This window comes from Tiliqua scincoides, chromosome 4, assembly GCF_035046505.1.
Source record: "Tiliqua scincoides isolate rTilSci1 chromosome 4, rTilSci1.hap2, whole genome shotgun sequence".
NCBI classification, from domain to species: domain Eukaryota; kingdom Metazoa; phylum Chordata; class Lepidosauria; order Squamata; family Scincidae; genus Tiliqua; species Tiliqua scincoides.
Genome location: NC_089824.1, coordinates 13,071,797 through 13,081,680, shown reverse-complemented (window position 1 = coordinate 13,081,680; position 9,884 = coordinate 13,071,797). Strand labels below are relative to the sequence as shown.

Sequence of the window (9,884 nt, the reverse complement as noted above, 5' to 3'; positions counted from 1 at the left end):
CTGTGGCCTGTTACTGCTTGAAATGTTTTGTGTACAGTAGGCCCTCTGTATCCACGGGGGTTTGATTCCACAACCCCCTGTGGATGCCACAATCTGAAGATGCTCCAGTCCGCAGTTGAAGCCTATTTAATTATGAGGTTCAAGGTCTGGCGACAAGGACTTGAGTAAGCATTGCATTTGCATTGCCTTAGGAATTGCTGAGTTTTTCCACAAACAAAACTGAAAATAATGCACAAATAGAGCACTATAATCCAACATTAATTCTTATCTTATATGCACAGGAAGCTTCATGAATAATCGGTTCCTTATGGAAATCCAGGACTGTTTGACTAATATTACTTAGAGCCAAACTACATGTGATGATGAGTCAATTCTAGGTGTCGTCCCCCCCCCCCCCCCAATTTGGAAGAAAAAAACAAAACACTGACAGAGGCTACATTATGAAATGGAAGATCCACATGGAGGAGAGGCAAAAAGAGAGCTTGGTAAGTCTTTCCCTGCTGTTTTTTTTTTTTTTTTTCTGCTGAAAATTACATGCACACCCTTCAGCTGCTTCCCCCATAGAGGAAAATTGTGGGGACTTGCCTCTTTTCCCAACATGGTAGGAAACGGCTAAAGAGCTACTTTCAGCAGTTTAAAAAAAAGAGGAAAGGTTAAGAAGTCGCCTTCCCCCCCCCCTTTGCTGTCCCCAAGGGTCTTTTATTTCAGAGCATAACTTTTGCAGATGCATTTGCTAAAATGAAAGAACTTGGGGGGGGGGGGGAACACCAATATGTGACTCAACTTCATGTGTCCTCTGCATCTCACAAAGCTACAAGTCACAGCTGTTTCTTTCCTATCAGTCTTTCCATTCTAAAATTAACAATCCCATAGCACCCAATACTTGGTTACATGGCAAATTAACCCAAATCTTTCCCCGGGTTGTTGGTTCCGATAACTGATACAGTACTAACCTACTGGTTAGTGATGGGAGGACAGCCTTGCTCCTGTAACATGCAAATCATAAGAGGAGGCTTCTTGGAAGTCCAAAATTATTCATTTTTTAAAAAATTGATCACTTATGAGACAGAAAAACTCTGACTGCTGCCTCCCTGCACCAAGGACAGGACACTTCTGACCCCCCCCCCCCCAACTAGTGCATGCTACTTACAGGAGGTTGGGTGGTAATGAGGATCCTATCCTCATAGGTTCCACAACCCAACCCAACCCTATCCACAACCCAATGAGGTTGGGGTGTGTGAATTACCATCTTTCTATCAGCCACCAGTTGACACTATATTTTGCTGTATATGGGGGGGGGTGTGTGTGTCAGGATTTCTCCTGTCTGTTATTTCTCAGAGAAATCTCCTGTGATTTCTCCTAACACAATGGGACTTATGTCTGAGTAGGCATGTACAGGATTGTGCTGTTACAGCTAGGAGACTTGGGCTGCAATCCTATCCACACTTTCCTGGATAGGAGCCCCATTGAGCACAATAGGAGTAGTGAGTAGACATACATAGGATTGTGCCCTTAGGCTGCAATTCTATCCATGCTTACCTGAGAGTAAGTCCCATTGACTATCATGGAACTTACTTCTGAGTAGACATGTGGCCATTGGGCTCTAAATGTCCAATCCTATCCCCCACTAGTGGTGATGGAGCATGCACTGCATCCAGTGGTGGTGGTGGGAATCAGGAGGCCTGCAAGAGGTAAGGAAAAATATTTTCCCCTCACCTTTCCATAGGCCTTCTGGTGGCCTATAGGTCACCTCTGAACTTCACCAGCTATATAGGATTCTGGTGCAAGCTGGAGCCTCTGGGATTCACCCCCTTCCTCCCTGACACACCCCCTGCTCTCCCCTATCCCATGACCCCAAACACCTTTGATCCTCCCCCTTCCCATCTCTGCCACCAACCTATTGAGAGCAGTGGGTCTCCAGAAACCGCTGCCACTTGTGCTGTGCCTTTGCCCACTTGCAGCAGTGACAGCAACTGTTACCCTGCATATGCCTGATCTCGTCTGATCTCAGAAGCTAAGCAGGGTCAGGCCTGGTTAGTACTTGGATGGGAGACCGCCTGGGAATACTGGGTGCTGTAGGCTTATACCATAGTCTTTCAAGACTGAAGGTTGCCAACCAGCAGTGGCCCAGACATGCGAAACAGTGGCCCAACTTCCATGCTGCTGCAACTGGCCTTCTGTTACCAGAATGCGTTCCAACAGCACAAGGACCATATAGGATTGGGTCGAAAGTTTATATCAAACTTGTCCATCAAAGCTTGAACTGTATCAAACTTATCAAAACCATGGCATACACCAGGTACTGTACAAGAAACAAAATGGAGAACCCAGAACAGATTCTGTTCAGTCTGAAAACAGGTAGCAACTCCTTTCCATTTGTGAAAAGGGCCACCCTAATACACCAGTAGTATCCCCACCTCACCTACAGAGACTCACCCACAGCCATCTTATAAAACCAAGTGGATTCAGATTATCATTCACTCTGGTTGAGCTAAGCAGAAGATTTTGAGATTTAGAAAAACACTGGTTGATCACCTGATCTCCCAAATGTTCAATAGCATTGATTTGTTTAATTGTTGTTGTTTTAAGCAAGAAGAGGAGAGACACCTGGATTAATATCTTTATATGATTTTGGTTGCTAAAAGGCACTGTGCTTAGCTGAATTTAGGGTGAAGTCAGGAGTTTTCTGTCTGCTATTCTCTTCCTGTTACCAGATAATAATCAGTCTCACTGGGAGCTTAACAGTACCCAGACTCATTTCAGATTTTGTAATCATTCAGATGGTTTCTGAACACACATAGAGTGGAAAGTGAAATTTTGCTAGCTGGCCCTGTCCCTGATGTGGGTTCAACATAATGTATGAAAGAGTCTCTCATGTACACACGGTCCACATGTAGGCTCTGTCTGTGTGATCAGGGACCACTGAATAGGCAGCATCTCCAATCTCATAGACAGAGTCTACTACATGCATACACAGTGGTGTACTTAGGTCATTTGACACCCGGGGCCCATAAATTTTTGTCAGCCCACATGACATAATTAGTTATTTAATAATTAATTAATAATTAATTAATAATTAAATAATCATGTCATATGGGGTGACAAAAACTTATGATTAATTCATTCATTCACATTTTTATAGCTCATTTTATAGCTCCTCTAAGCAGCTCAGGGTGGTGTACATGGTTCGAGCCCAAGCCTATGCATGTCTACTCAGAAGTAAGTCCCATAGTGGTCAATGGGGTTTACTCTCAGGAAAGTGTGGGTAGAATTTCAGCCTGTGAGCTCAAGCCTATACATGTCTACTCAGAAGTAAGTCCCATAGTGGTCAATGGCGCTTACTCTCAGGAAAGTGTGGGTAGAATTGCAGCCTGTGAGCTCAAACCTATGCCTGTCTACTCAGAAGTATGTCCCATAGTGGTCAATGGAGGTTACTCTGTAGTCTGCCTGCAATAACACCCCCCCCAAAAGAATCAGTGAGATTTCCAGCCCTCCCCAGTGCCCAGTTTAAAGTTCTTCTATTTCAGGCATATCAAGACAAAGACCCTCCTGGCTTTGCAAGTGCATAATAGAAAACTTCCCCCTTACCAGTTCAAGCCTCTTTTTTGTCCTTTTTAGTGGGGGGGGGGGAGGCTGCCTTCTGGAGCATTTGTTGCACTCCATCTCCATAGGATCAGGACCCTTCTGGTGTCCTCACGTGCCCCTTTGCCTGGCCTGACCACCAGCCAAGGCACATCTGCCTACTCGCAAGTAAACACAGCCCTGAGGCTGCTTCGCTTTCCATAGGGCTCAATAGATTTGTAGCAGGGAGGGAGTGAAGGACCTCCTTCTCCCTTTTGTGTTTTTGGGAGCTGTATTCATTGGCTCAGGACAATTTATTTATTTTTGCTCAGAAGCAGATAGGGAGCAGGACTCCAAATTTAATAGGAGCAGCAGCATCAAGGTAAAGGTATTTAACCCTTTCCCTAAATTTGAGGGGCGACACAGAGATACCTCTTTTGTGAGGACCTCCTTAGTGACTGTGTTTAGCAGGCTACAGGAGAGGGACATGATTTGGTTAAAAGTGGGAGAGAGCTAAGGAAAGGACATGTGGTTTTCATTAAGGACTTCCTTAGTTCCATTAACAACATCCTCTGAAGTTGTGTGTTGGGAGAGTTAGGGCAGATAGAAGAAAATATTTCGTTACCCAGCATGTAATTAGTCTGTGGAACTCTTTGCCACAGGAAGTAGTGATGGCATCTTGCCTGGATGCCTTTAAGAGAAAATTGGACAAAATTCTGGAGGAAAAGTTCATTACGGGTTACAAGTCATAGCAGGTATGTGCAAGCTCTTGGTTTTAGAGGCAGGCTGTCTCTGATTGCCAGATGCAGGGATGGGCAGCAGGAGGCAGGTTGTGTCTGTTGTCCTGTGTGCTCCCTGAAGTATTTGGTGGGCCACTGTGAGATACAGGAAGCTGGACTAGATGGGCCTTTGGCCTGATCCAGCAGGACTCTTCTTATGTTCTTATGTACTCTTTTCCCCACAATTTTGGAGCACTGATCTAAATCACCAATGCCCCAAATGAATTAAAGTGAAATTTCAAACACTGGGAAATTCAGTCGCATGTCACTTCAAAAGTTGGGCTATCAGAACCTGTGTTCACATTTGTTGTGGGTCCCAGGTAGGGACAGGCAGATCCCAGGTACTCCCCTCCTAAAACATTTTGCTAGTCTTACTTGAACTGTTCTTGCATTTTCCAGAACTCCTCCCTGAGAGCCAGGCTACAATGTTGCCTTGAAATTTTGTGTCATTCTACAGTAAGCTCAATAAGATGGAGAGATCTAAAGGGGTTTGGAAAACAAAAGCATTACAGAAGTAGGAAAACATTTGGCCATCATATTTTTTATGGGATTATGGCAAAGCACTTCACAAGCATGGATGGTGTTTCCTGCCCAGGTTTCTATTATAAGCTCATGCCTGAAAATGCCAATAGCATTCTAGAGATGAGCCAGTGGTCTCACTGGATCCTAGACTGTGAGCTTCTCCATAATATCCCTTCAGCTCCTAAACTCGGTACCACGTGGATTCAATCCATCACAATTTCAAAACCTTTCCAAATCCATTTCCAAAATACAGATTTAGCAGCATGCTAGAATGAATGACTGACAGTCAGCTGAGCATTGCTTTCTAGAGCACACAGTTGATTTCATTGTATGTGACACGTGCTCACCAGGGCGAAGACAAAAGTTCTCAGATCTCAGTTCAGATGAAAACTTTTGCCTTAAAATTTAGGGTGGGTATAAGAGGGGGCTGAAACCCTCAATAGAAGCAGCATTCAAGGGAAAGGGGTATAACTTAATGACTGCAGTATCCTGGATGGCTGTCTTCTCTTCTCTCTCTCCCCCCCCCCCCCAGTATGAAAGAATGATACTGCTACGTGATGATATGGTGATATGACTTTTGCGTTAAAAAATGGTTCTCAAATTGTGGGTTTGGACCCACCAGTGAGTTGTGACCCAATTTTCAATGGTTCACCAAACTGACAGGGCAGATTAGGCTATGTGTATTAAGTGTTCAACAAGCTGCTACCGTGGGGGGGGGGAGCACTGCTGCCCAATCACCATTACAGCCACACCTTGTGGCATTTATAAATCAGGTTGCAGCCTCTAAAGCCTCTGATTTGAAGGAAGGTTCTCTAAAGTTTGAGAACCACTGCCCTAACCAATGCTGGGGGGAGGTGGTTCAACTCTTTTCACCCAGAATTTGCAGCCTGAGTGGTATTATGTAAAAAACAAAATGGTGTCCTCCAGCCATTGGCCACCAGAAGGAACACTCTGTAGAGTTAGTGAGATTCGGCCACCCTGATTGTTGACTATGTCAGTAGTGAAGTGGGGGCGGGGATTTCACCCAATCCTTTAAAAAGACACCTAAAAGAGGACAGGACAGATTTCTAGAAGAAAAGTCCAACACAGGTTACAAGCTGTGATAGGTATGTGCGACCGATATGCATGGCCTCCTGGTTTTAGAGGTAGGCTACTTCAGAACGTCAGATGCAAGGGAGTGGCACCAAGATGCAGGCATCTTGTTGCCTTGTGTGCTCCCTGAGGCATCTGGTGGGCCACTGTGAGACACAGGTAGCTGGACTAGATGGGCCTTTGGCCTGATCCGGCGAAGATGTTATGTTCTTAACTCTAACTTAAAGGTGCTCACAAGAGGCAACTTCTTACAGCTCACAAAAAATGAACCTTGAGGACTATTTAAGAGGCACTTTTTCAAGTGGGTGCTCCTCTTTTATTTAGCAGGGGGAGAGTAACTGGCCCACCTCACCCCGGCAGTGTCTCTTCTAGTGGCTGTCTGCTGGTGTTGCATCTTTTTAGATTGTGAGCCCTTTTGGGACAGGGAGCCATTAGATATTTGATTTTCTCTGTAAACTGCTTTGTGAACTTTTTTGTTGAAAAGCGGTATATATAAATACTGTTGTTGTTGTTGTATTGCAAGGACCACTGCTGCTTTGTGCAACTCACCTGTTGTACCAAACAACTAGAACTGCAGTTTGAAGGAGGGGGGTGTGAGTATTTGGCTTGGTGGGTAACAATTTCATTCATGACAGGTTCCTTAAGAAGGAAACAGAGGCAGAGATGGGGTTGTGCATGAACCAAGGGGTCACACACATTGAGGGGGGGTTCACTTGGCTAAGTGGGCTGCCACCCATTAAGCCTCTCTAGTAGACCTTGGTATACTGGGCAGCGGTTGTAACAGCAGACACTCCTTCCAACTGCAGCAGATGTATTTCTTAAAGGCTCTTATATGAACTGGGTGTGAGTTACCAGGTCAAAGAGGTCATGTGTCTAAGCCAGATGTCTTGTCCTCTGGGCAGACTGATGTTCCCATCCTTTAACTTTTAAGAAGTTTAATGCTATGCTCCAGAAGTCTCCAGAAATCTGCTATGCTCTGAAGTTCGCTAGTGGAAAAAAAAAAAAAAAGGAGAGAGACATATTGCAACTTTTAATACATGTTCCCTTTTGTCAGACAAACAAGGTTTTTAAAAGAAAAAATCTTACTCGAAATAGGATAAAATTGGATGGCTCGAGACTGAAACGCTTTCATGAGCATCTGCAGAGACTGTATTAATTGTGGCGTGTGGGATTCAATGTCCCGGCACCACTTCTCTCTGCACTGTCTCAGTAACCAACACAGACGCTGACAGCAGCACTGTGAAATGCTACCCTTTAGGCAGGCATCAAAGCAGAAACAAGTACAGATGGCTCAGTTGTGGAATTTCGAAGAACAACTCACCTTGTTTTCAGTGTTGCTGATGAAACAGTATTAATCCCCCTGGCTTGCCTTCCACCATCTGCATCATTATTTCAAACATGCCTCCCTAGGACGTCTGTGTGAGTTGACTAGAGCTGGTCTCCAATAGGCTGTGGCCATAATGTTGACCCAAGAGCAGAAGCTGCCAGGGTCTCAAATTGGGGGCTCTAGCCGTTGGGCTCAGGTTCCTTACTCCTTGTGACACAGGGACAGTGGCTTCACCAAGGTTTGTGTCAACTGGTGCAGGAGGCCAGCACATCACATCACTCCCCCCTGATGGATCTCCTCCCATGCCGCAGGTGTGGCAATGCCCTAAGCAGTGGGTGTGATGATGCACCATCGCCCCATCCATGCTGGTTTTTTGGCTATAACTTTTGATAGAATAGAAATATTTCAACACGGTTTGTTTCATTGCATTCTGCATGCAACTCTGCATTGAATGATATGTAACATGATGGTATTATTCAAAAATACCAAGATTTAAAAATTTTTGGCCAGTAGTGGTGTCACCTCCTGTGCAAGTCATCTAGTGTGTCCTGCACCCCACTGCACCCCCCTACCCACAGGGAGAAGAACCAGCTGACTTCACCTGTCTGCTCTACAGAACATCTTTGACAGTGGCTGGAAGGGATATTACAGCCTGCCAGCCCAAAAAGAGTTATGAGACCTCAAGAGCCAATAAGGTCTCTGTGGGATGTATAAAAGAACTTCCCTAAGCTTGGCTTCTAATCTGAGCTGCTTGACTCCAGGAGGAGATACCAAACATTATTTTGCACTCTTGTCTGATTGCTCTTAAACCTGAGCACCAGCCTATCCTTGACAACACATATACCTCTGACCTTTGCAAGGATGCCAACTCAGTCAGCCAGAGGAATGCAATTACCTTTCATACTCCCATTGCCATAAAAGAAAGGGCAGCTGTTGCTCTGCTTGCCCACCACCTCCCTGGTCCACAACTGGATGCCAATCCCCCCAGTAACTGCACATTTGCAGGGCACTGATTACAGTTCACCCCACCTCCTGAATGTAATAGTAGAGATCCCCTGCTCACCTTGATCGACATGTAGCAACAGACAATACTGATTTAGCTGTTGTAGAGATTAAATAAGTACTGTATAGTTAGAGATGGGGTTGATACGAGAACCAAAGAGGGAATGGACAGGAGAAGAAGTGGCTGCCTTTTCCCCTATTGAAACAGGAACATGAAAGATAATTTCCTTTGTCTGACTGACCAATCTGGCAACTCTCAAATCTCCAACGGCCTTTTCTAGAATCTGCCTGTCTGACCTTTGCTTTTGGCCCCATGGATCCACAACTGACCATATTAGAACCGTACCCCTGACCTGTTTGACCACATTATTTGGCTCATACCTTGGTGAATCCAGGCAAAAATACTTTTGTTCCTGAGGCAGAAAACCCAGATTATGTCCCCCATGATAGGGGGGGGGGGGGAAATAGAATAAGTTTTGACAATTTGCTACTCTTTTATGGTGCTCCAGGCTGGGGACATTGTATCCTGATTCAGATGCATGTCTCCATGCAGATCTGACTTCCTGATCCAGGTTGTGCTCCAAATATGTAGGTCTAATTCTGTGCATGGATACAATAATGCAATGCTGGTCTGTGACCGTAATAAAGATTTGATTTGATGCAACGGATGTGCATGGTGCTTTATACAGAACAAGAGGACAAGTCTCTGCTTCAGGGGCTCAAAATCTAGATAGGCACAAGGGAAACAGAGGAAGGGGTAAAAAAGTGATGCATCAAGCAGGGAAGAAAGTACTTATTGACCCAATCCTAAGCTGGCAACCTCTAGTGGGACGGGTGCTCACACTGTCACAAACATGCTGTAGGGCTCAGTGTGGCAGTGCAAAGAATTGTTGCACTTGCCTTAAGGCCAGCTCTGGCCAGCTGCCGCCCATTGGAGGACTGTGCCTGCCAGAACAGGTACATGCTCTACTGACTGTTGAGGGTGTGGAAAGGCAGAATGGGGTGGGAAGGTGTTACAGGGTGAGTAAGGGATGGATCAGGCCTAGGAGGGGGTGGGAATGGTGGTCGCAGCTACTGCCGTATCCTATTCTCCTTCCCAAGCTTAGAAGTCCAACGGAGTGGCTCAGATTTTCACCAAGGATACTGCTAGCACACATCCAAGTACCCCTATTACAACTGCTGGGGCTTTACCAGGAGTCAGGGAACCTGTTATGTATGCAGGTTATGTAGGATCAAAATCCTGTGTAACTGATTGGCCCAGACTTATGGCTGGCCAATCGGGTGATGGATTGAAATCCTACCATCCAATTGGCCCTCTAGTTAATGTTTCAATTGCACCAATCATGGGGAGTCTGGGCGGAGCTAAAGGGTATAAAAGCCAGAGGTGTTTGCCTTGTGTCAGATTCACTGCCAGGTTCTGTTCTGAAGATAGAATAAACATATTGAGCTGTTATCTCTATGCCTTCCTTTATTCGCATGGATCCACTATATAACAGAACCAATGTCCTTTTACGCTGGGGAGACCTCCAGCAGCCACAATGCCTACATTCTATGTGGTGGAGGCTGCACCAGAACCGCTGCATAACAGAGTGGAACTTTTG

General features: G+C 45.4%; 1 pseudogene; it reads left to right on the top strand.

The window, feature by feature from the left end:
• The first annotated feature begins 1,965 nt into the window (after positions 1-1,965).
• On the top strand, positions 1,966-2,082 carry LOC136650441 (5S ribosomal RNA; annotated as a pseudogene).
• The last annotated feature ends 7,802 nt before the right edge of the window (positions 2,083-9,884 follow it).